At 36.8% G+C, this 27,844-nt stretch overlaps 2 pseudogenes; both read left to right on the forward strand.

Annotated features, from left to right (window-relative positions):
• The first annotated feature begins 2,907 nt into the window (after positions 1-2,907).
• LOC110210552 (ATP synthase peripheral stalk subunit d, mitochondrial pseudogene) lies at positions 2,908-3,392 on the forward strand (annotated as a pseudogene).
• Positions 3,393-4,003: 611 nt separating this feature from the next.
• Positions 4,004-5,386, forward strand: LOC110213076 (small ribosomal subunit protein eS19 pseudogene; annotated as a pseudogene).
• The last annotated feature ends 22,458 nt before the right edge of the window (positions 5,387-27,844 follow it).

Consider the following 27,844-nt stretch of genomic DNA (forward strand, 5'->3'; position numbering starts at 1 on the left):
CACCAAGAGGAATTCAGGTTAATAATGGAAAGAATTACCAAAATACCTGTCTATTAGGATGATCATATTTGGGGATGGTAGGCTGATAGCTTGCTTTGCTAGTGTATTCACTCCTTACCACTGATTTACCAGTGTGATATCTGTAGGCAAGTGGTTATAAAAGGGTCATTATTTAGAATAAGAGACTCCTCAGTGGATTTGTAATCCTACAAGAGACACTTTCTTGCAGTCTTCTAATCAGGAGAAACCTAGTGTATTTTCAGGAAAATGATCTGACATTTCTGTTTTAAACCAGTTTCCTGTGGCCATGTCTCACATGATCAATATAAAAGCAATTGTAGAGAGGCTTTAGGGGAATATATTACAAACTGTAGAGTTGGTGGACATGGTTCAGGCAGGGCTTCCTGTACTAGGGTTTCCCATCAGGGGCTGTTAATTGGCTGAATCAAATTGCCAAGATGAAGCCACACAGCACATCCCCACCACGGGACATTTGCAGATTGTGCCTTGTCACTCTAGGACAATCATATCACTAAGATGTGGAAATGGCAAAAAAAAGCCACTATAGGATACAAAACCTACCTTGCCCTGGGTTCACTAACATAAAGGAAAAGAAGAAAAGCAAATCTCAATTGATTTTTAGTATATTTCAGAAATATTTTGGAATGAAAAAATAACAATTCATCTTTATTCATATTTTAAAATACATGTATATACATATATGTGTGTGTATATACATATCTTAAATATATAATTTATAGTGAGACTATAAAAGTACATAGCACTACCCTAAATGCCAATGAACCTATTATGACATATTTTCCTAAAATAAACTGGAAATCATTGAGTATCTGTAGAGACTGTACTTAGAGTTGGAGACTTCAAGGTTTGCAAATTGCTTTATAGCCATTATCTCATTTAAGCCATATTCCTGATCCACACTTTCGAAAGGCTTCCATTCTAAGAGGATCTACCTCCTAAAGAATTAGTGATATCTATAATGGTAGATGAGTATAGATACTTTCATGAATTTGACATCATTCATGTTCAAAGGCTCATTCGAAAATTGGAGTCCATAAAATTAGATTGAAAAAGATGATCACAAAGTAATTACATCCAGTTCCTAAATGGTTTCAAATGCATTATCTTGTTTGGCTTTTACAACAGTTCTGTGATACAGATAGTGCATTGTTATTTTTAGCTTATAGATGAGAAAACTGTGACTCCAAAAGTTAAGTGACTAACCCAGAGTCACATAGCTAATAAGTTGAGGGCCAACAGTCAAACTTAGGTTCTTCTATTCCAAATGCAGTACCATTTACCCTATTTGTCAATTAATCAATAAACATGCTATATCTATTGCCTCACAAATTGCCATTGTATCATATTTGGTTTTTTTACTCCTAAACCTTTTTAGAACAAGATATAAGATGAAAAGATTTTATTTTAAAAGCCAGCCTATTTGCTTTTTTGAACTTTAAAATAGATTCAAGTCACTCTCTTCCCTTTATTTATCCTGTACTTTTTATGGATTTAGAAAAGGAAATATTGTCTAGAACCATCACAAATCTTTTCCTAAGAAGACATTGGGGGGAAGGGGGGTGAAGAAGAGTATCTCTTGTGAGCATAAAAAAGAATGAGTTGACAGGTGCATGGGAAATAGCTTTCACTAATTGCTTCCTTTTATATTGATCTCAGAAGCAAATTTAGAGGGGAATCAAAATTCGATTGCATTTTGCAGTTTTGTTTGTATGTCTATGATGATATAACAAGCTAAAAGAATTGCTGTGATTTAGGGAACTCACAAGAGTTTTAAAGCACCATTATGCCCCTGACTCCTGACTGATAATAAAGCACGCTCCCAAAAAAAGCTGTGGTAATTGACAAGCCAGTCTATGCATTTCAGTCCAGAGTCCAGCATGAAGGTTTTATTTTTCAAAAGGTCTCACATCATTGTGAATCCATGCCTGCTTTGGGTTGGGCAAGGCATTTGATAATATTTGCACTCACACTGAAAGTGAAGAGTAGATTTCCCTAATTTCTTAACTTTATTTTCTTTTTCTCCTTCTGGTAGTACAGGTAGAAAAACTAGTAGATATGGAGTCAGGAGATGTAAGTTCAAATCCTGCTTCTGATATTTTCAAGTTACTTTGAGCAAATCATTTCATTGCTCTAAGCCTCAGTTTCCTTATCTATCAAATTACACTCCCTCGAGTGGTTGTTGACTCTAAAGTGCTATGCATACTTCAACACTAAACAAATTGTGAGTTGTTATTATCTTGATAATTTTGAAAAGTGTGAATTGATCTCCTTATATCAATTAAGAAGCAAGCTTATTTTCAGTCTTTTTTAACATTTTTGAAATATGATAAAAGTCTTTTTGTCACTTTGCAATTGAAAAATAGGTGTGATGTGTAGTTTGCCACTGCAAATTGAAAATACAGAACTTCTGGAATTGTTTTCTAGGTCTCAAAATTGAAATCTGAGACTTGTACAAGCTATAATTTTCATATAATTATAATAGGAAGGAATCGGAAAGGAACAACCCCTCATTTTACAGATGAGGAAACAGTGTCCCCAAAAAATTAAGCAACTTGCCCAAGGTCACCTCAGAGGCAAGATGCAAGGCTGGGATTCAAACTCTGATGATGGGGCTCCAGGTTTAGTGTTCTTTTCAGTGCATTACCTCCAAATGTAGCTTTTGATCATTCCTTCTTCTGAATAATAAGCAAATTTGAGACAACAAAATTGTATTTTCCATTACTCATAGTGGGACAAATCAAGATATTTTCATAGCATGGTCTTACTCATTCTTTAAGAGAAGAAACCAAAGATGATTTCCAGGGACACTTTTCCGGCTGCTCTCTGCCCAGAGCTGCACACCGCCAAGGTCGGTGAAGTTCCAACATGGCTGGACAAAAGCTTGCTATGAAAGCTATTGATTGGGCAGCATTTGGGGAGATCATACCTAAAAACTAAAAAGTCATTGCTAATGCCTTGAAATGTCATAATGAATATCTTACAACCAGATTGGCTACTCTGCCTGAGAAGCCACAAGTGATCAACTGGCTTACTACAAGGAAAACGTGGCCAAGCCTGGCCTTGTGGACAAGTTTGAAAAGAAGTTCAATAAGCTGAACATTCCTGTGCCAGAAGACAAATTCACTGCCGTAGTGGATGCCAAAGAACAGGAAGATGTAAAAATTGGTGCTGATATCATGAAAGCTTCAAATGCTAGGATTGCAGAACTTCAAAAAGAGATGGAAAAGATTGAAAGTATAATTCCTTTTGAACAGATGACCATTGAGGATTTGAACCAAGCCTTTCCTCAAACCAAACTGGACGATAAGAAGTCTCCTTATTGGCCCCACCAGCCAACTGAGAACCTCTAAAATTTGGCCTCAGAGGAAGCTATGGCCCTTCTGTCACATGCTTCTGAAATCTGAAATAAAGCAATTGTACAGTCTTAAAAATAAAGAGAGAGAGAGAGAGAGAAGAAACCAAATTTACTGTACCACTGGGTTCACTGAGTCCCATGGGCCTTTCCTGCTTCCCCAACTCTGGCCTTTCCTGCCACAACAAAATATTTTGGTTCTCCTTTTTTCAAAGCAAAGGAAAAATGCCAGAAAAATAAAATCCCCTTCACAGTCAGTATTTCTAAATAGGGGTAAAACAATAATGCAGGCCATAGCTACAGATCTGTAACCTAAATCATTACAGAATGCTAGTGCATTATTCTTTACAGCAGAATGAAGGGAACACTCTCGAAGGGCAAATCAGCTGTGGTGGACAGTGCATGGCAACTTTAGAATTTCAACTGGTCAATTGATCATAAATTCCCTTTTCATCCTAGCATAGAAGTCTTCTATCCTGACAGAATTTCTCCTGGGATTCCCTTTTCAACTTGGCATAATAAGAGGAATCAAACAGATTGTTTCTCAGGATCTTATCTTGAGGTTTTCTAAGACTCTGAATGCATACGTTTAGTGAAATCATTTACGACATGGGGGTTTTTGGCCAAATACTTGTATGAGTTAGTGCCTCTGTGCCAGACAAGGTTAACCAAGCAAATAACTTCTTTCCCCATTGTCCTACATGTGAACAAATATTTCTATGCTGAGGCACAGCCAAAGGAGATATATTAAGCAAAAGAACTTCACCACTCCTTTGATTCCTCCTAAGATTTACAAAGGCCTAGTTGTTCAGTCTGCCTGATAAATTCAGCCCTTGCTACCCTCCTCCATCTCTGAAAAAATCAGTGTGCTAATACCACGAAAATTAAGGTTTCATTTTTCTCTAATTGTAGCTTATACTGTCTATCCACAAGAACTATCTCTCCCTCTACTAGAGTGTAAGGGTTTAATACTTCTTAATGTCTTCTAAAAAGGTAGGGGCCAGACTTGTGAATTCAGTAATCGTAGATAGGTAGGTAGCACAATGCATAGAACATTGGCTCTAGAGTCAGGAAGATCTGAGTTCACATCCAGCCTCAAATGCTTACTAGCAGTGTGACTTTGGGCAAGTCATTTAACCTTTGTTTACCTCACTTTACTCAACTGTAAAATGGGGATAAGAATAACACCTACTTTGCATGGTTAAGGGTTGAAATAATATTTGTAAAATTGTTTAACATAGATCCTGTCACATAGTAGGTATATATAAATCCTTATTTTCTCCCTAATACAAGGAACACTCAAATAAAGATTCTCTCTACCAATGCAAGTCAGCCCCCTTTTTGCAAGTTAGTGTCTTAGAGAGTTGTGTAGGATATTTAAGGCTTAAGTGATTTCCCCGGGGTCACATAGTCAATATGTGTTATATTCTACACTTGAACTGAGAACTGCCTAACTATGAAGCCAACTCCCTCTCAATTAAGCAATGCTATCTCTAATGTCTCCCACTGCATTAACAAAAGTAGATATTCCAAGGGTCTAGGATAGAGCCTTGGGTGCTCGAAGTCCGGTGAAGGACATGAACCAGCAGGAGGTCGTCCAGGCCCTGGCTGCCTTCCTGAAAAAGTCAGGGAAGCTGAAAGCCCCCAAATGGGTGGACAGAGTCGAGCTGGCTAAATATAAGGAACTGGCATCTACTATGAGAACTGGGTCTACACCCAGGCCACCTCCATGGCCTGTCACCTCTACCTCCGGGTTGGTGCCGGTGTGGGCTCCATGGCCAAGATCTACTGTGGGCACCAGAACAAGGGGGTCATACCCAGTCACTCCAGCAGAGGCTCCATGGGCATGGCCCAGAGGGTCCTACAAGCCCTGGAATGCCTCAAGATGGTGGAGAAGGACCAGGATGGGGACCAGAAGCTGACACCTCAGGGACAGAGAGAGACCTGGACAGAATTGCCAGACAGGTGGCAGCTGCCAATAAGACACATTAGGACAAACCATACCAGATTCAGATTAATATTTTAGTATTAAATAAATTAACATTATTAATAACATTATTATTATTATAAAATTATAATACATAAAACATATTATAAATATCTAATACATATAATATATAATAATACATATTATATACTAATGTATAATATAAAATAATGAGTATTATTAATTAAATTTAATTAAATTAATAAATAATAAATTTAATTAATTAATAAACTGCCTTGTTCATAAAAAAAGAAAAAAGTGAAGGGAGAGTAGAGTATCCCAGAGGATGTGATGGTCACAGCATCAAAAACTGTAACTAGCTCACTTCCATCTTATTTGGCACATTTCCTCTTATGTTCACCGCTCTGTGTTTTGCATACATAGCATAGACTAAGCCCTGGGCATTAGCCCTGCTATATCTCTGCAAGAATAAGGGATACAGAATGAGAAGGTTACACATCAAAATATGGAAATAGAAAAAAAAATCTTTTAGAGGTCCATTAGTTCTATAAAAAACAATGTCCTAAATGATCTATTGATCAAATGATGCTATAACATCCATTCTCCATCTGCAGCTCTGCTTCATTTCAACCTCATGGAAGAAGATTCCACTTCCAAGATAAACTAATCACATCTAATCTTGTAAATTTAGACATCTTCCCATCTTCCTCAGCCTCCTCTCCCCTCTGACTGGGGAGCTGGAGAGTGAAGCACTAAACTTCTTTCACAACCTTTCTTTATAGAGGGCAGAATTATTTGGATTTATAACTCACTCCACTCTCTATCTGTAGGTCTGCTTGGTTTCAACTCCATGGACCAAGAGGCCCCCACCTGGCAGGGTAGGCCCTGTTGTGTTCCCCAGAAAAAGAAAGGGATTAAAGATTAGAGTATCACAATGGTAGTGGGAAGAATATGCTAGAGAAGAAGGGAGCATGAAGGAATGAGACCAAGGGTTTATGCCCAGGGTTTTGATTGGCAGCTTCCTTTTCTGTGTATTTTCCCCGTTAGATTGTAAGCTCCCTGAGGACCAGGACTGTATTTGTTTTTCTTGTTTGTATCCATACTGCCTAGCATAGTGCCTTGCACATTATAGGTATTTAATAAATGTTTACTGAATTGAATTGAATGACAAGACTTTATGTTACTACTGGTTTGGTTATTATGGATTAAAGAAATCATAGTGAAAAAATGTTTGTATCTGCTACATCCATGTTCAGAGAGTATGTAATGGTAGGAGGGCAAAACAAGTGACAGGAAAGCACAAACACTAACTTTGGAAGGAAAAGGAGATCTTTGGTTCTTGTTTAGATTTTTGTATCCATCTCAGACACATGAATACCACTTTATCTCCTAAAGAAATCCGGACTAGACTAAGCACGGAAATGAATGTTTTTGATGATAATATTATGGGTGATTCCAGAGTGGGGCCAAGAGTATAATTCTAGAGACTTCTTTCAGTATATTGAAATGGCATTGCCCATTTCACCTGGCCACATGTGGCACTGACACAACTCAAGAGTGAGACCCATACAGAGAGAGTGCCTGTTACTTCCCTGAGAAGCAAGTAATGGTTTTTACAGGGTGTATTGGGGATAGATGGAGAGGAAATACTTGCATTTTCTTATAAGACAGCCATAATAATCCAAACAGAACCAGGCCCATTCAATGGCTTTGAATCTATATGAAAACTGTTCACCCCCACAGAGCTCATTCTTATATTACCCTTTATATTGCTTTTGCTTCCTACTATTTTTATTTTTATTACTATCGTTTTTGACCAACCTATGAGCTAATAAAACAGCAGAAAGCATACTAAAAATGCAAGATATTTTGCTTCTACACTGAATGCATTAAAGTTAATTAGTTCTTTTTTACTTGATCTCCACATCTATAAAATGTGGCACTGAGATCTGGCCTCAACCTACCTCACAGGAAAAGTCTAATAATTCCAGAGTAATAACAGGAGGGGCAGTAGTAAGAGAGTAAAGGAGTAGATGAAGAAAGTTCTCACTTTGATGATAAGAAAGGAGAGGAGAAGAAGCATAAAGAGCTGGGTCAGACTCTAATGTCTTAAAGAGTAAATACATTATTAGTCAGTAAATTAGCATTCATTGATTTGCCAGGCACTGCGTTAAATCACTAAGGACACAAAGAAAGGCAAAGGACAGCCCCTGTCCTTAAGGAGCCTACAATCTAATGGGGGAGATAACATGTAAATAAGGATGTACAAACATATGATAAACATACATACAAGCACACATTTGATAAATTGGAGGTAAACAGAGGAAAGTCACTAGAATTAAGAGGGATTAAAAAAGGCTTCCTGAAAAAGCTTGGATATAAGTTGGGACTTGAAAGAATCCAGGGAAGCTAGGAAGCAGAGATGAAGAGGGAGAGCAGCTCAGGCATAGGACATAGCCAGAGAAAATGTCTACAATTTCTAACTAAATTAACTATAAAGGATATATGAAGAAAGAAACTATCTTCATCCAGAGAAAGAACTGATGACTAGAAATATGTATAGAATAAGTTTGCATGTACATACCTATTTGTGTCTAATGTTAGCTATTTCTAGGGTAGGGGTAGGGGAAAAGGAAGAAAAAAGGAAAAAAAGAAAAAATAACATAACTTTATTACATATTTAGAAGGAATAGCAAGTTGCACATAATAGATTTGCAGTTTCATGTGCAATCATCTTTTTTATTATACTATGTTATGGAAATGCTTGTTTCATTGCATAAACAAAAAATTAAATAAATAAATTAATAATTTTTTTAAAATAGGAAATGTATGATGTTGGAAGGGAGAGAATCATATGATAGCTATTAGGGATGTTTGCAGCATCTCTTCTAAGGATGAGGAAGACATGGTCATTTTTGTAGGCATCAGGAAGGGACCCCAGAAAAAGAAAGGGATTAAAGATTAGAGTATCACAATGGTAGTGGGAAGAATATGCTAGAGAAGAAGGGATCATGAAGGAGTGAGACCAAGGGTTTATGCCCAGGGTTTTGATTGGCAAGAGACATGGCTATCTCTTCATGTGAGACCTAGGTGAAAGAAGAACTAGCTCATGAAGATATCTAAGAGATATAAGAAAAAGAGAGAAGAAAATGAAGGGCTTAGTGAATGGCCTCAATTTTTTTTTCAGTGAGACATGAAGGAAGGTTCTCAGCTGACAAGGTTAAGGGAGGATTTGCTGTGAGAGGTTAGAGGAAAGAAGAAATAGGGAGGTTTGAAAGGACAGAATATGGGAAGTAAGGCTAAATCAGTAGGAACTGGCACATTAGCATGAAGATAGTATGCAAGTGAAGGTCAAGATCAGAATCTCTAACTCTAATCAGACACAAGGAAATAAGCAGAGAAGAGATGGGACAAGAACATCAGGAACAGTATCTCCAACTCTGGCATATACCATGATATGCTTGGGAAAAAAATTCTAATTCAAAGTTCAATTTAACAAGCATTTATTTAGTATCTATTATGTGCCAGGCACTGAGCTAGGATACAAAGGATACAAAGGATACACAGACAAAAAATGAAAAAGCATTTGCCCTCTGAAGCTCCTATTTTACAAGGTGAAGAATGTGTTGAGGACACGTGTAAGCTATACTCCGTAACAATGTCATACTTTTCTAAGGCCCATTCCAGCCAATCATCAATCAATCAATCAATCAACAATTTATTAAGCACTTAGTATGTGTCAGACATATTTTCCTCTATTTGGTCATTCTTTTCATATTATTTTATTACTTCTTGATGTCTTCTGAAGTCATTGACTCTTACTTGCTCTATTCTAATTTTCAAGGAACTACTTTTTTCAGAGAGATTTTTCTTACCTCCTTTTCTATTTAGTTGATTCTACTTTTTAATGAGTTTTTTCTTCAATGAATTTTTGTATTTCTTTTTCCATTTGACCAATTCTGCTTTTTCAGGACCTTTTCTCTTCAGTAAATTTATGTGTTTCTTTTATCACTTGGTCTATTCTGTTTTTCAAAGTGTTATTTTCTTCAGTATTTTTTGTGCCTCCTTTACCAAGCAGTTGACTCTTTTTTTCATAATTATCTCTCATCATTCATTTATTTTCCCTGTTTCTCTAATTTGTTTTTTTAAATCATTTTTTAATTCTTCCAGCTCAGAAAACCACCATGTGCCATGGTGTTCTCTGGGAAGCGTAGCTCCAAGGGGGAAAGCCCCAGGTGGAGAAACATCCCACAGCAGCAAAACACGCATCTGTAAGGAGCCAAAGAAAGTGAAAGGAAAGGCCCAGGTGAGCAGGCAACCTTCAGGTGCCAGACTACCCAATCCTACCCCTAGAGTTCCAGTGTTGCTGATTCCAGCCCAACACCAGGTAAGCTGTCATAACCTTACAGCCTCTACCTGCCAGCATCGGAGGCCACAGAACACAAAGCCAGTGACCAGGCCCTGGGCTCCCAACACAAGAAGCTTAGGTCAGTGTCCCCTGCTCCCCAGCAGGAGGGTGCAAGCTTTTTAAAGGCCAGGAAATAAGCAAACACCATGAGCAAAAAGAAACGTGCCATAGATTCTTATTATGGGAACAGCAAAGATCAAGGCAGAAATTCTGAACAGGACAACATTGTCAACAAACTCATATCTGGAACCTCAAAAGAGAATATGAACTGGTCTGAAGCCCAAAAAGCCTTTTTGGAAGAGCTCAAGAAGGATTTTAAAAGTCAAATAAGAGAGGTAGAAGAAAAATTGGGAAATGAAATGAGAGGTGTGCAAGAGAGTCTAAAGCTTGGAAAAGGAAGGACAAAAATTAACTGAAGAAAACAACTCCTTAAAAAGTAGAATTGGCCAAACAGACAAGTAGATACAAAAATTCACTGAGGAGAAGAATTCCTTAAAAAATAAAATGGGCGAGATGGAAAAGGAGGTACAAAATCTATTAGAAGAAAATAATTTGTTAAAAATTGGAACTGGGCAAATGGAAGCTAATGACTCTATGAGAGAGAGAGAATCAGTCAAACAGAAACAAAAGAATGAAAAAAATAGATGAAAATATAAAATACTTCATTGCTAAAACAACTGACCTAGAAAATAGATCCAGGAGAGACAATTTAAAAATTATTGGTCTACCTGAAAATCACAATGAAGAGAAGAGCCTGGTCAGCATCTTTCAGGAGATCATCAAGGAAACCTGCCCTGAGGTCCTAGAACCAGAGGGTAAAATAGCCATAGAAAGAATCCACCAATCATGTCCTGAAAGAGATCCCAAATTGAAAACACCAAGGGATATAGTAGCCAAATTCCAAAATTACCAGCTCAAAGAGAAGTGTGTTTAAAACTTTCCTGGAATGTTCTCTGGACTATGAGCAACCACAAGCACTCTTTTCATCCCTGGAACTGTGACCAGGGTCCTCGCTCCCCTGACATGACAAGCTCTGATATGCTAGTGCCTCTTCTCACCCTGAAATTGAGACTCAGTACTGTGACCTGAATCTCAGTATGGACAACAAAACAGAATCATGTCCCTTATGCCATTAAAAGGACTCCTGCAATCTCTTTCTGACCAATTGTCAAACCCCCTTACTGTCTATGGGTTGTGAGCTCTGGAAGTCACCACTGCTGCCATTGATTCAGTTGCCCACAAGGCCTGCTACTGTTTTGCATCCTGTGTTGAACTGAGCTCCACTATGACCATGGTTTGACAGACCTTTCCTGCTAAGCTTCGAAATTGTCTTGGACTGGAAAATTGTTTCACCCCGTCCTTTTGTGAGTTCTATGCCTCCAGAATTTGCTTTAAGGGGTTATTTAAAGTTTTTTTGGAGGAGAATTTGGGAGAGCTTAGTCAAGTCCCTGTCTTTTCTTTGCCATCTTGGATCCACCCCTTCCAAATTCAATCACTTTTCAACTTGTATTCATTCCTCCTACTTCCGCCATTTGTAGCTAAGCAGTAAAAGATTAAGCTCCCTCACAGTGATAGTCCTCCAAATATTTTAAGATACTTATTAGGTCACCATTTCCCCCCAATTCCCTACATATTTTCTTCTCCAGACTGAACATTTCCAATTCTTTTTATTAATTCATACAGGGAATGATTTTGAGGTCTCTTTCAATCATGGCCAATGTTCACTAGATTCTTGCCAGCTTTTTAATATCTTTCTTAAAATGCAGAAATGAAAACTGAATGTAATGCTTATGCAGTCTGTGTAACCTTGGGCAAAGCAGGAAACATTTATTAAGCATTATATATGCTAGACATTATGCTAATCATGTTACAAATATTATTTGATCCTCACAACAACCCTTGGAGATAGGTGATGTTATTATCTTCATTTCACAACTGAAGAAACTGAGGCAGAAGGACGTGGAATGACTTACCCAGAGTCACACAGCTGCAAGTGTCTGAGGCATGCCTGCAATACCCATGGCCCACAGGTCCCTTATGGACTATGGGCCATTTGCAGCATGCCAAAGGATTTTGGGCAGCCCACAAAAAATGTAGGAGAAAATATAGAGGAAATCATTTGGCATGCCACAAGTGGCCATAAACAGCCCTCAGGCCACAGTATATACAGGCCTGGTCTGAGGCAATATTAGAACTCAGATCTTGCTAACTCCAGGCCAACACTCTATTGTGCCAAATTAACCTCTCTGGACCTATTTTCATCTCAAAAGTGAGGTGGTTGGCCTGGATGATTTCTAAGATTGTTTCCCATGTTAGAGCTTCCAATCTTATGACCTAGGAATGATAGTGACCACAACAAAGCAAACCTTTTCTTCAAAGAGTTAATCTCAGTTGCCAGCCTCATAAACTTCTATTTACCTTAAGTTTTTCAGGACATTGAATTTTCACAACTTTCCCCAGAAACAGACCTGAATAATGAATTCTGGGAAACTTGGGTTTTAAGATTTGCAGACAGAAGTTGTCCTGGTAAGAAGCTTCCAAACCTCCTGAGGTAATGATGACTCACCTGGAATTCAATGTAAGAAACAGACCCTGAGGGAAGAATCTATCAAGTGAGGAATCTGTAAGGGAGGTAGAAGGGTGAAAAGAATAGAAGGTGAAGCATAAGGAAATGTGGAATGGAAAAAACAGGCCTAAGGTTTACTGATGTTGGGGAATAAATATAACAGGAAATTGATTGCCCTGAGTAGAGGGGAATGATTGAGGTTGTAAAGTACTATTATGCAGGAAAACTATTGAAATAGAAGTAGAGGTTTGTTGAAAAAAAAAAGTAGAAGACTGAAAAAGGCATTTGGATATCTTTAAAACCTAATGTAGGGAAAGATTTAGACTCCAATCGGAAATGCCTATTTCCAATTAATTGGGAGAAGCCCTAACAGTCCAGATAGAAAATAAAGGATGGTTTAGTATACTCATACAGTTTATGGTCCTAAGAATATGTAAATAAGTGTGTATGTGTGCGTGTGTGTGTGTGTTTGTGTGTGTGTGTGTGTGTGTGTGTGTGTATGTGTGTGTACGGAGAGGAAGAAGAGAGAATCAGAGAGAAATATGCTTGTGTATGTATATATGATAATACATATGTATATATCTGTGTGCATATATGCGTGTGTGTGAGGGTATATATATATATAGATAGATAGATAGATAGATAGATAGATATATGTGGTTTTATACATATATATATACCCACACACAGATACATGCACACATACATGGAAGCATAATGTTCATACCCTGTATTTCACTGTGAGAATAGTGCTTTGTAAACCTTAAAGGGATACTTTAACAGTTTTTATTATGTGTCATATAAAATGGAAAATAATAGGGTATATATATATATGTGTGTGTGTGTGTGTATATATGTATACATATATATGTTTATATGTTTGTTACTATCACTTAACCTTTTAAGCTATAGATTGACTGTGAGTTGCATCAGTGAGAGAATTTTCAAAGTGATGCATCATGGGTCCTTCGCATATGGGTTCTTTTTACATCCTTTTGAGATCACATAGTTGTATCTTACAATGACTCATATAATGAGATTAGCCTGGAGTAATTTTCATAGCAAGGGGACTGCCATGTTTAAGGTTGACTTTTCTTTGCCTGGTTAATGATAAGAGAAATAGCAAATCCCTTGCCATTTATGCCCTCACAATATTCTATTCTAGGAAAAAATTAACAAACAGCCTTTAGATTGTGCTATTTCCTGAAAGAACTGTACTCGGCAAAAAACAATACACACAGAGTTTTCATTTATCTGAAAGCATTTAATTAATCTCTGCTGCATGTGTGCTACACATATTGAATCCAATGTAAACAGAATGCATGTATGTGTTGCTCTATGTATGGTTTGTGTGAATAGATATATCAGAAATCTTGTCCACACTTCTTCAAAGCTTATTCCTACACAGAGGGAAGGAGGAAAAGGGGCCAAAAGGTTGGCCACTCCGTTCTCTGAGAGTGACAGACTGAAGTTATATCTGTCCACCTATATGCTACTAATCTAGGAAAATGATTTTACCTTGGTTCAAGCTACTTTCCTGGTCCCTTAAAATCCATCCCTTAAAAAGGATGGATTTCCCAAAACACATTCTGAGGCTAGACCCCTTCCTACTGATTACTAATTATACACATACACTAAAAAAAAATTCACAAATGGTGAATAGCAAGCAAATTTGTTTATCCAAGTAGATGAAAAGAGAAATCAGAGAAGTTAGATAGATTAGATTATACCAAACAGTACACAGGATAAATGAGCTTTCCTACTGAGAACTGAGGGAGGGGAGAGAAAAAGACCAGATAGAGACAGAATAACAGAGAACCAAAAGACAGAAAGATAGAAACAGAGAGAGACAAAGAGAAACAAAGACAAGGATAGAGAGATAGAAACAGACAGAAACAAACAGAAGAGATAGAGTCATAAAAGATAGAATAAGACTTCAATCTCGCTCAAAGGGAATTGCTCTAAAGACTTTATGGAGGCAAGCTGGAAATTAGAGACGTGTTGAGCAACCTTTTCTCTCTCTCCCTGAAGTTGGTCCTGAACAGACTGGAACTCTACCTATCCTCTCTCCAAGCAGGAAGGAAGAGACTTTCTCTCCTCTCCCAAGCTCTCCAGACAACTATTTTCCCTTATTCAACCATGAGGAGTCATCATTTTCTCCCACCAATGACAAGAGATTCTCGAGCGAATACTTTAGGCTTGAAACTGGGTTTCATAAATAAATAGAATCCAACCTGAAAGGTAACCTACAGTTGTTCATTTAGTTCACTATTCTTCTTTTATAAGATTGGAAATTGAGTGCTAAAGAAGTAAAATACTTAGCCTGAGGTCACAGGCTGAGAAATGATTTAAGCCCAAATCTTCTACCTATAATTCTGGCATTATTTCCATTATATTATGTAGCCTCATCTACAAGCCTGCTTCCTAGGAAATGATGGGAAAGGTAACATATTCAACACCAGTGTTGACAAACATAAAAGAGACATACATTGCCATGTCATTATTATGGAAAACCATAATATAACCATCCCAGTTTACATAGGCATTCTAATTCCATGATAATAGTGTTTCCTCTATTGTCATGAAGCTCTAGCAGCAACCAAGCCTTCTACATTTCATGTTCCTAGTAAAATAACACGCTTCTCTAGAGTTTGTTCATGCTAAATTTCACTTATTCTGAAGGCTGCTTTTTTAATCTTTCTTTTACTCTTCTTTTTTTTTTTTGGAGTGGGGGAGGAAGGCAAGGGATACACTTAGCAATCTAGCATCAGTCTCTACTATGTTTTATTAACCTAGCTATCAGCTACATATGAATAAAGTTCCATACAATAAGAAGAGAACGCTCTCAATGCACAAAATATAGATCATATCTCCTGTCAACTGTAATGGTGAGCTGGCAGAGCCAAGGCAAACAATGTGCTTGCCCTAGGCAAGGTCTGAAAATTAGTCCTCTTGTGTATGACTGTCCACTGGGGGATTTGAACCTTCACCATAACAAAGAACACTTGCTTTATCATAAAATCAATATCTAAGTGCTATAGAGAAGGTTCACTGAATATATGTGCACTTATGAAAAATAATATTAAAAAGTACTCCTTGTGGCACATGCCTTTATACCATATTCCAGGTGACTGCAACTTCACCCACCCCAGCTCCCTGGTCTACTAGTAGGGCTTAAGGTATCCTAAGCTATGGGCACTTGAAAGTGAAGTAAGAAGCAGATTATTAGGTCTGGATTTAGAGAATAGAAAGTTGACATTCTAAAAAGGGAAATAATGTCATTGGTTCTCTACTTATATCAAAGATGAAAACAAATGCAAAAATAATCGTTGACAAAGTTGACTATAGCTTACATTATAGGAAACTATCACTTTAAAAATAATTAATCATATCAGAAAAATGTAAAGCACTTCCTCACTCAGTAGTTTCAAGTCATAAGTAAATCATTTCCATATTGCCAAAAGGTCAACTTCTATAGCATACTAATAATTTTATCTTCTAAATGCTAATGAAGCCTTTTATTTTTTAGACCCCCAAAAGCTGATTAATATTAAAATATTCTTTATTTAGCTATAGCTATGTGATAAAGGGCAATGTATACTGCTGTGGAAGGAAGGAAGGAAAGAAGGAAGGAAGGAAGGAAGGAAGGAAGGAAGGAAGGAAGGAAGGAAGGAAGGAAGGAAGGAAGGAAGGAAGGAAGGAAGGAAGGAAGGAAGGAAGGAAGGAAGGAAGGAAGGAAGGAAGGGAAAGAAGATGGGTGGTAGAAAGGTGGTACAATGGATAGTATCCCCAGACTGAAGTCAGGAAAACCTGAGTTAAGATTTGGCTTCAGATACCTACTAATTGTGTGACCCTTGGAAAGTCACTTAATTTCTGTTTGCCTCAATTTTCCTGTCTGTAAAATAAGGTTAATAATATCATCTATCTCCCAGGGTTGTTGCAAGGATACAATGAAATAAATCATAAAACTCTTAGCAAAGTGCCTGGCACAATGTAAGTGCTATATAAATGTTACCTATTAAATATAATGATGATGATGATGATGATGATGATGATGATGATGATGATGATGATGATGACGGTGATGAAAGGAGGGATGAAAGGAAGGAAAGAGGGAAGGAAGAGAAAGGGAAAAAGGGCAGGATGAAGAAAGGGAGTAGGGAGAAAAGCAAAGAAAAGAACGGATAATTAGAGATAGACACTGACAGATAATTCAGTAACCCTTTACTATGTGCCAGTCACTGTGCTAAGAGTTAAAGTATACAAATACAAGCAAGCAAGATAGTCCCTTCCCTTAAGGAGCTTACATTCTACTAGAGGAAGATAACAACTAAAGAAGGATGTAGAAGGGAATTAAGGAACATGTGATTTGTGCCATGGCACGGAGATGGCTAGGAAGTCATGTAGAGGCTTGGATCTAGGCAAAATGAGTCAAAAGCTTTCTAATCAGAGTTCAGATTGGTTTCAGAGACAGGAACCCATGGAAAAGGTGGAGATGATGGCCTGACTGGAGAAAGCATTCTAGAGATGGAGCCAGGAAGACCTGAGATCAAATCCCACCTCTGATACTTCATAGCTGGGTGACCACAGGAAAGTCACTTAACTGTATGGTACGGGAGAAAGATTGGTGGATTCTAAGTCAAAGGATCTAGGTTCAGACCTTGAATCTGCTTCTTAATTATACACAAAGATTTTGCAAATCATTTAATCTCTGAGTTTTATATTATATGAAAAATAAGGAGATCTCTTCCTGTTCTAAATCTATGAACTATGGATTTCTTTATACCCTAGGCAACTCTGAGACTTTAAATTACGGATAAGCTGCTGATCTGTATAAATAGTTTATACATCAGAAGATCCCTATGCCAATGAAATCATAGGTACAGGTTATCCATCACACCTTCCCCTCCCCCATCCCATATCTTCCTGCACCCCAAAAAAATCCATACAAAAAAACAACATAAAATATTGTATGTATTTTTTCAGTCTCAAGAGGCAATTTGGATTGCACTACATTCAGTACAATCGATCCAGGGTCAGTGCTGCCCATCATAGCAACGTGATCAAAATGACTGATACTTTCAGGTCCCTGCTGAGTACACCATTACAAAAATAACAAACTGCTTGTTTTGATTGAAAAGCATGGTTAGAATAGCTCCAAGGAACAATGAGGATTTTTGTTTATTAAACCTAAGAATGTATTGGCTACCCAGATCTCTCATGAACTAGATGAACTTTCAAGATCTTTTCCAAACTAAGAGCTTATGGGTCCTACTCTACATCTCTTATTAAAATTCAATTTAACTTTGGATTCTTTAAAACAATGTATGAGCTCTTTTGTAATATAGTAATGGATTTTTCTGGAATGTTTTCATTGCACAGACTTGTACCCAAGACATATTTATCCTAATATGACCATTCTGAGCATGGAATCATTTGTATTGAACTCTAGAAAATCAACATTTCTGTGAGTTAAAAACAGGAATAGGATTTTGGCCTCTGATTTATTTATTTTACTTTTTAATATTTTATTTTTCCCACTTACATGTAAAAACAATTTTAATATTTTTTTATCAAATTTTGAGTTCAAAATTCTCTCCTTCCCTCCCCCCATCGAGAAGGTAAGCAATTTGACATAGATTATACATGTATAGTCATACAAAACACATGTCCATGTAAGTCATGCTGTGAAAGTAAACACAGACAAAATAAAAACCAAGAAAAATAAAGAAAGTAAAGAAAAAGTGCCTTCAAACCGCATTCAGGCTCTACCAGTTCTTTCTCTAGAAATGAAAAGCACTTTTCATCATAAGCCCTTCAGAATTGTCTTGGATCATTGTATTGCAGAGAATAGCTAAGTTATTCACAGTAGATCATCACACAATTGTTGCTCCTGTGTACAAGATTCTCTTGGTTCTGCTTATTTCACTTTGCATCAATTCATGTAAGTCTTTCCAGGTTTTTCTGAGAACATCTTGTTTGTCATTTCTTAAAGCACAACAGTATTCTATCACATTCATATACAACTTGTTCAGTCATTCCCCAATTGATGGTCATCTTCTCAATTTCCAATTCTTTGCAATGACTAAAAGAGCTGCTACAAATATTTTTGTACACATAGGTCCTTTGCCTTTTTGTTTTTTAATCACTTTGGGATACAGACCTAGTAGTGGTATTTCTTGGTCAAAAGGGTATGCTTGGTCTTATAGTCCTTTGGGCAGAGTTTTGAATTGCTCTCCAAAATAGCTGAATCAGTTTACAACTTCACCAGCAGTGCATTAGTGATTTCGTTTTCCCACATCTCCTCCAAAATTTGTCATTTTCCTTTTTTGTCACATTAGCCAATCTGATAGATGTGAGGTAGTAGCTCAGAGTTATTTTAATTTGCATTTCTTTCATCAATAGTTATGTAGAGCATTTTTTCATAAGACTATAGATAGCTTTGATTACTTTGTCTGAAAATTGCCTGTTCATATCACTTTACCATTTATCAATTGAAGAATGCTTCTTGTTTCTATAAATTTGACTCAGTTTTCTATATGTTTCAGAAATGAAGTCTTTATCAGAGAAATTTTTTTAAATAATGATTATTAACTATGTAGTTCCTTCTACACTATTTTGCCCCATTTATCCTACTCTCTCCTTTCACCTTGTCCATTCTCAAAAGTGTTTTGCTTCTGACTTTTTCCTTCCTCAATCTTCCCTCCCTTCCATTGGCCCCCATTTTTCTCTTCTGCTTCCCCTCCTACTTTCCTGTATGGTAAGACAGATTTCTATACACAACTGAGTGGGTATGTTATTCCCTCTTTGAACTGATTCTGATGAGGATAAGAATAGGTTCACATGCTCTCCTCCTCCCCACCACTTTCATGTCACAGATCTCTCTTTCAGACTTCCTAAGTTGTCTTGGGCTGGAAAATGGTCTCACACCAATATTTTGTTGGCTCTTTTGCTCCAGAATTCAACCTGAGACAGTATTTTTTAGCATATTTGGAGGGGAACGTTGGGAGAGCTTACCTGCTTCCTCTACTTTGCCATCTTGGTTCTACCCCCAGTCATCCCTGTACTGATTTTCAAAAAGGAGAATGAAGCCTGAAATCTCCAGGCCAAGAAACTTGACTAGCAGTACTCTAGTCTACATTAAAAGAAAAAATGAGTGGTAAATATTTCAAAAGTCAAACAAGGATCATTAAAAGCTGAGGTGGCTTTATTTGGAAAAAAAAAAGTTATGCCAGACCAACCTCATTTTCTTTTTTGAAAGGCTTACTGTGCCAAAAGATCAGAGGACAGAATACTGAAGAGATAGTTTACATCGATTTCAGCAAAGCATTTGGCCAAATATTTGTAACTGTGCTGGTAGACAAGATGAGGGTAAGTGTGTGAGATAATAGAAGAGTAACTGTTAATGGGTCAGTGTCAACTTGGAGGACATCTCTAGCTAAATGCCTCAGGAATCTTTATTTGTTTCTGTGACGTTTTATATGTATGTCAATTAAATGAATGATTGCATGCTTATCACAATAACAGATAACACCAAATTAGATATGACAGACAACAAATTGGTTGAAAGAGTCGGAATCCAAAATATATATATAAACAACAGGTTGGAAGAGTAGGCCAAGAATCTATACAAAATGTAAGAGGGATAAATGTAAGATCCTGTTGTTGTTGTTGTTTTTAAAAAAATCATAAGTACAAGATGAGGAGATCCAAGGATAAAGTATTTATTTCAGGGTGGGTGGGGGGTAAGGGAACCGGGATTTTAGTCTGCAAGTTCACTATAAGTTAACAGTATGTTGTGGCAATAAAAAGAAAAAACTACACGGTTGTTTAGTTATATTTTTTTAAAAAGCATAATGTTCTGAATAAGATATGTGATTTTCCCATTGTATTCTGCCCTGATCAGACCTCATTTATAGGACTATATACAGCTCTGGGCACTATATTTTCAGATGGCAATGCCAAGCTAAATAGAATGCAGAGGAGGATGACTTCATTGATGAGGGCCCTCAAATCCATGACAAGCAAGAATAAATTGAAAGACTTGAGATGCTTGGCCTTGAGAAAGGAAAATTTTGTGGGGACTTGGTAGCTATCTTCTATTTTTAAGAGACTTCACATGAAAAAGAAATTAGTCTTGCTTTGCTTGGCCTTGGACCAATGGGTAACAGTTGAAAAGAGCCAGATTTCTGTCCCACTGTTAAAGAACTTCCAAATTATTAAAGCTGTCCAAAAATGGAATGGGCTACACCAGAATATAATCATTTTCCCCTCAGTAAAGGGCTTCAGATACAGAATGGATGACCATTAGTTGGAGATGTCTTAGGCAGGAGTTCTTTAGCTGGGGTCTGAGAATTTGTTATTTTTCTATATTTTAATAACAGCATTTTAATATCATTGGTTTCCTTTATAGTCCAATATATTTTGTTTTATGCACCTAAAAACATTATTCTGAGGAGTCTACAGGTTTTACCAGATTGCCAAAGGAGTTTGTGATACAAAAAAAAGTTAAGAACTCCTGGCCTAGAGGAAATTTCTTTTCCCATTCATCTTGGACTATATTACCTCTCAGTACCTTTCAAATCCTGAAATTCGGTGATTCCGTAACCAAGCTTCTGTCAATGAAATAAGGCACCTCTGTGGAGAAATTAACACCTTAAGACTGGTTTTAGGATTAAAAAGGGAAAAATTTGATTTGACTTTAAGCAGATACATCTGCCAACTTTCTATTTTAAATTATATGATATATTACTATGTTGTGAAAATGATCCAAAAGAGGCAGATTTTAGGCTTTAGGGTGAAATGTGGGTTCAAGTTCAGGGACCATATCTGTTTTAGGAACCATTCATCTCAATGGCTTTCTCCCTATTTCTGAGATAACTTTTACTTGGCTCTGGCACCCTGAGTTTCCTAATAGATGTCTGTCAGTTAAGATTTGTTCTAATGGCTCACAAGTAATGAGGAACACACAAAGTGAAGGCTGAATGCATTAGATGCAAACTTAGGGCTACCTCCACTGGATTTCAATTCCCTGTTATGGCTAGAAATTCCCACTTGTTATGAAATAGGCTTATAGGAAAAAACAGTGTAGTCAGAAGGATTTGCCACCATGTAAACCATGTTATTCCTTATTTATGCCATCAATATGACCCAAGCTAAGAAAAATAGGATTCTTACTAAATTATAGCAAACAAAGTCTTTCAAAGCTGAACTACTCATGGAAATTTACTGCAACCCAGGTCTTGCAGGAGATTCAAATATCAGGATAAACTTTTCTTCTTTTGGTGTAAAATTTCTTGTTTGTTTCTGCTCTGGTCTTTTGAATGGCCATGGACTCATTTTTCCATGTGAAATAATAGTGACTACCCCAGACTCCTTCATTGCTATTGATCCAATTGTACCTTGTCTACCTTATGCTCCCTTAAGGAACTAAAGGAAAGAAAATTCATTGTAACATATTTCCCCACTTTAAATAGAAAAGCAAAATGACTTGTCATAAATATTACATAAAAGGGAACTCTGTTGTTCTAACTCAAAAATATATACTTATGTTTTGAATCAAAAATAAATTCCTTCAACTGAACCAAATGATGATTCTCTAAAGTAAAACTTTAGATTGATGGAACCCTTGCAGAAGCAGTTATTCTGGAGAGCTGAAATTTTCTGGATAGCTGATGGCTCACTCCTTTAGAAACTAGTATAAATTTAGCATAAATTTCAAGTTTTAAGGATGAAAAGTAAGAAATTCAGCCAATCAGATATTCGAATCAACCTAATATTTGATGATCAATCTGGATGACCAATTTCCCCCTCCTATACTTCAAAGGAAAATTTGGACATCATATATCTGTACATCTACTATTTTGGGCTAATAGCTGAAAGGGAACTCAGAGGTCATTTCATCTAATTCATACTTAAACAGATGAGGAAAGTAAGATCTAGAGGCCAGAGAATTCACCCAGTGGTTACAGTTGGAGCAAGTGTCAAATTTAATCCTTATTTGATTAAAACTACATCACTCCTGCTGCTTTTGAGTCCATTTGCACTATTTTAGTCCCTCCTGCAAGTTGAATTCACACTACATATTTCCATTGGGTTCAAAACAGTTAATATATTTTACACAATTATATACTTGTGTGAATAGTTCATATTCAAATACATGTGAAAATGTATTTGCACTGATCAGGAACCTATTGGAGTCACTTTATACATCAATCTCCTGATTTTGTCCAGTTCACTTTGTAACACTTCACAAAAGTATTTCTATTTTTCTCTGAATTCATAGACTACTTGGAGGAGAAACTCATTCAAAATCCTCATAGAAAACATTAAGAAACTGGATCCTATGGAGGAAACTTAGCCAAGATCACATAGGCAAACATCAGAGGCAATATTTGAACCCAATTTATCTAACTCAAGAGTCAATCCTATTTTTCATAAGATATTTCTTACAGCATAGTAATAATCTAATACAATTTTATATACCTTAATTTGATGATCAGGTGCTCCTTAATTAGTGGACACCCACTTAATTTCTACAATAAGTACAAAAAATTCTGTTTGATTATCTTGTTATAGGAAAACATGAAAAAATGAGGAATCAGGCCATAGCTAAACTCCTTTAAAAAGTGGGCCACAAAATCCTTAAACTGACTATATCAGTCCTCTTCATGCATAGCTCTAATCATCACAGCATGGTCAAGTACATGGTACTCTTCATTGATTTTTTCAGATGTTTGTATTATTTTGACACATTATAAGTCACAAACTGGTCCTTTTTTATTTACAACTTTTGCCTCAAGTTTTCTTTCCAGAAATAAAGAGGTCATATTATTAAAGTGAAGTTCTAGAATCCAGGTTAACTTCCTTATCCTATTTTTTTAATTATCTGAAATAATTGTAATCTGGAACCTCCAGAGAGATAATTTACCATGGACATAGGCCCTGAACCCCAAATACAAATAAACCTGCTACCTATGAGAATCAGGACCAACAGGAATGTGTGAGTGGCAAAAATGATAAAGATGAAAGTGAAGAAGGTGATGGGAAAGAGGAAGAAGACCAGGAGAAATGATAATAAGGATGTGATAACTCAGAGAAGGAACAAGAGTGCTCAGTGAAAGCCCTACAACAAGAGCTTGGGAGCCTAACCCCTTGGGGACCTGCCACATCCTAGCTAAAACAACAGTCTCAATCAGTCCCTTCTTACCACCTAGATGTCATCAGTCAGGACCTGACAGGAGTGAGAAGATAGAGCTGAACTCATACTGTTCTACCCTATTCAATTCTAGTATACCAATCATGGGCCTATACTCCTATTGATGGTTAGTGACATGCTAGATACAAACTTGAAAGAGGATAGGTGAGATTCTAGGTTTCAACAGATCCAGCTACATTTTGAAATGACGTTTTCTTGTTGCAGAGTTAGAAGAAGGTGTCTCTTGGGGATAATTTGATCATACTGGTAGTGTGGGTGAGGGTAGAGAGGAGGTGCCTCTCCAAATCATTCTCATTCAACACTCCCATGCCCCACATCCTATACTTCCATGACAGAGACTTTCAGTCACTCAACCTTGTCACTGCTGGGGGAAGATAGAGATGAGATGGCATCTTTGGGGAGTAGGAATGACGTATACATCCTTTACACGTGCAGATAATTTCCCATAATCCTTGGACCCTGTGTCTTTGTAGGAAGGCAGGGGGAGGGTCTGACTACTTTTCTTTCTCCATCATCCCTCCCTCCAAAAAAAAAATTAACAAAGGACCCAATTGCAAGTAAACTTGTGTGATTCTCCCTTTAAAAAACAGAGATGAGCAGAGTCTGAAATTCATTCAGTTTCACCTCTGACCCACAGACTCTTAAAAGAATCAGAATCTAATGTGTTTTGTTTCTTATTGTTAATAGTCCTTATCTGATAGAAAGATAGCTCATCAATTTGTCTGACTCACATTCAGCCTATTTTATGTAAAGGTATACCTAAAATATACTCAGGACAATAGGAGAATTGCCAAGACCTGAAGGATTGTCTTTTATGTATATGTGCAATTATTCATTTGCATCAGCATCTGAGCTAGAGGACTATTTCAATAGAAGTTATTTGTCCTTCTATATCTTCTCTAATAATGTGGTTTATCTCTGTGGATAACAGCATGGTAAAGTACTTTTCTGTCTGACTAGCTTTTTGCTTGCTTTATATTTATTTTAATTGATCTTCAGATTTTTTTCCCTCACTGACATCAAATTTATATATACAAAATACCCAATCTTTAAGGAGAAAAACAAGAGAAACAAGAGGAGATCATAGGACAAAGAAATAAATGTGGCCTCATATACATATCAATGAGATTTCATGGGATGAAAACCGTGATTGGATTATAGTTATGGATGGTTATAACTTAATATAAAGAAACAGCATCAGTAAAGGGAGAGTGAGAAGTATGGTACAATAAGAACTTATACTCCTATAATGAACTCTGAAACAAGAGGGGGGAAGAATAAGAGTGTCTTTGTAAAAAAGGAAGAAACAGACATGATTTGGTCAAAGGAGAATTATATAGATGACCTTGACAGAAAGAGGAAATAAATGAGTTTAGGAAACAAACCATAAACCTGGAATGGAGACATGATGGTAGTACTAGAGGACTTCAATTATCAAACAATTCACTGAAGCTCTTTCTCTCTCAAAAGTAGAGGACCTAATAACTTCTTGACTTGCCTTAGTAATGATTCCATCCTGCAATAGTTGGAGGAGCTAACAAAGAGGAATTCTGTTCTGGATTTAATTTGACTAGCAGTGGACAGCTGGTTGCTGAATTTGAAACAAAGGGAACTCTGAAGGGAAATGATCACTCCCTCTTAGAAGAAGAAGAAATCTGGCAAGAATCCAACATGCACCCTAGATTTTTAACGACAAATTTCAAAAATGTGTTTGTAATTTTAGGTAGGACCCCATAAACTAAAAGCTACAGGAAAAGTCAAACAATGAAGGATGGGGAAAGATCCACAGTGAAATTCTGAAGACAAAATGGGTAAGAATTTTAGTGAAGAAGAAAAATGGGAATTATCTGAAAAGATCAATGTGGACACAGAAGTAATTGCCAAGCAACTGAGATTTGAAAAAAGTGATGTATAAAATATTAAAATAAGGCCAGCTAACAGAATAAAAACAATAACATGGTACAATCCTAGAAAAAAAGTAGTGCCAAGAGTGCTAAAACTCAGAATGAGCTCAGGCTGGTAAGGAATGTGAAGGACAACAAGAAGTGTTTCTTTTTTAGCTATTCTGGGAGGAAAAAAAGCAGATCAAAGATGAGGTAGGACCTTTATGGTGAGTGAGATAATAACTGACAAGAGAGGGAGGCAATGTTCTGTTTTCTCTGTCAAGGAGAATGATCTGTTCTCTGGAAATAGCAGAACAACAATCACTACCAGGAAGTTGACACACAAGAAGATAGAGAGTACCCAGCTGCCCTTAATGAATTCAAGTCACCTGGAACAGAAGAACTACCTCCTTGGGTGCTGAAATAACAGGGAGATATGATTACCACTGTCACTGATACATGAAAGATTATAGAAAATGAGAGAGGTACCACAAGATTGAAAAATGGAAAACGTTATTTCTGCTTTCAATAACAAAGGAAGAGAAGAGAACCTGCAAACTCTATGCAAATAAGCTTGGATGTGCTTCCTGTGAAAATTCTAGAAAAAAATATGAAAGAGATATTTGGCAAAGGAAGCATTGATTACAAAGAGCCAGCATGGCTTCATCAAGAACAAGTCATGCCTAACTAACTCAATTTGCTTTTTTAATAGGATTACTAAACTAGTAGATGAAGGGGATGGAATGGATGAATTCTACTGAGCTTTTTTTTCATCACAACTTTTGATAAAGTTTCTCATACTCTTCTCATGCATAAGATGGGAATATGTATTAGATAATAAAATAATTGGAAGGATTCATGTCTGACCACCAGATTCAAAGTATGTTGAAAGTTAGCATGACAATAAGTCTCTAGTAGAGTTACACAGGGATATGTGCTTGACCCTTAGCTATTTAACAATTCTTTCAATTATTTGGATAACGTCAGAGTTGGCATGCTTATCAAATATGCATGTGACACAAATCTGGGAGGGACAAGTAACACAGTGAATGTCAGAGTTGGAATGAAAAAAGGATCTTGTCAAACTATATCTTTGAACTGAATGTAGTAAGATGAAACATCATAGGGCTACATGTAAAATTTTATACTTGGATACCAAAAAAAAGTCAACTTCATAAGTACTAAATGAAGAAGGGATGGTTTATACAGTATGATTTTGAAAAAGACCTTGAGTTTTTACTAGGCTTCAAACCCAATGTGAGTCAGTAGTACAATGTGCAACTGAAAAAGTTCTATATTAGATTGTATTAACAGAGGAGTCACACTATTGTACCCTCATTGACCTCAGCATTGTATTTAAAGGTCCCAAAGGATGGCAATCAACATGGAAATTGGTGTAAAGAACTGGACATGTTACAACTGGAGAAGGGAATACATGAAGGGGGACACAATAATTGTTTTCAAAGATTTAATGATTTCTATGATCTTTATGTGGAAGCAGGATTAGTTTTGTTCTGTTTAGCCCCAGGGAGCAAAAACCAAGAATAAATGAAAGCTGATAAGAGATATATTTAGGCTTGAGGTCAGGAAAACCTTCTAATAATGAAAGATGCCAAAGAATGGAATGGGCTGCCTCAAGAGGTGATAGATTTTCCCTCCATGAAAGCCTTCAAGCAGAGGCTAGACAGTCACTTATTCAGCACACTATAGCAAGGATTCCTTTAGTATAGGAGTTGGACAAGATGGTGACCTAGTTCCCTTATAATTGAATTTCTGTTGTTCTGTGATAAATTTCAGTTAACCTTCTATATCATTTCAGTATCTGATTCTTATGCTAGTGTACAAAGCAAAAGGTAGAACAGCTTAGTATTGACATATAATATATATATATATATATATATATATATATATATATATTATATATATATATATATCTCTTACCTTTCTTTCTTAGATTAAACCAGAATTCAATCCCTAAGGAAAAATTAATCCTCGCCCATCTTCAGGTGAGGATTTTGGTAGAGTTAACCTGTTTGTGGAGAATGAGTATAACTCAAAAAATAGAGATATTTACAATCAAATTCTTCTCTTTATGGATGTGTCTAATGTTAAATGCATTGGACTGAAAGTCCCTCTTCCACTAGCTTTGATACCATGAATAATAAAAATAGTAACTTTTACATTGATCTTTAAGTTTAGAAAACGGCTTTACACATCTTGTGTCATACGATTCTCACTACAGCCTCATAGGATTGTTCAATCCCATTATTATGTCCACTTTACAGATATGGAAACTGAGATTGAGAAAGGTTAAGTGACTTGCCCAGGTTTGCAAAACTAGTATCAGGACAGCATTTGAATTCAGGTTTTCTTACCTACAAATCCAGGGTTCTATCCACTATGCAAAGCATTCCTGGGCAAGTCACT

The sequence above is a fragment of the Phascolarctos cinereus genome, unplaced genomic scaffold (assembly GCF_003287225.1).
Source record: "Phascolarctos cinereus isolate Bilbo 61053 unplaced genomic scaffold, phaCin_HiC Scaffold_9;HRSCAF=440, whole genome shotgun sequence".
Taxonomy (NCBI): Eukaryota; Metazoa; Chordata; class Mammalia; order Diprotodontia; family Phascolarctidae; genus Phascolarctos; species Phascolarctos cinereus.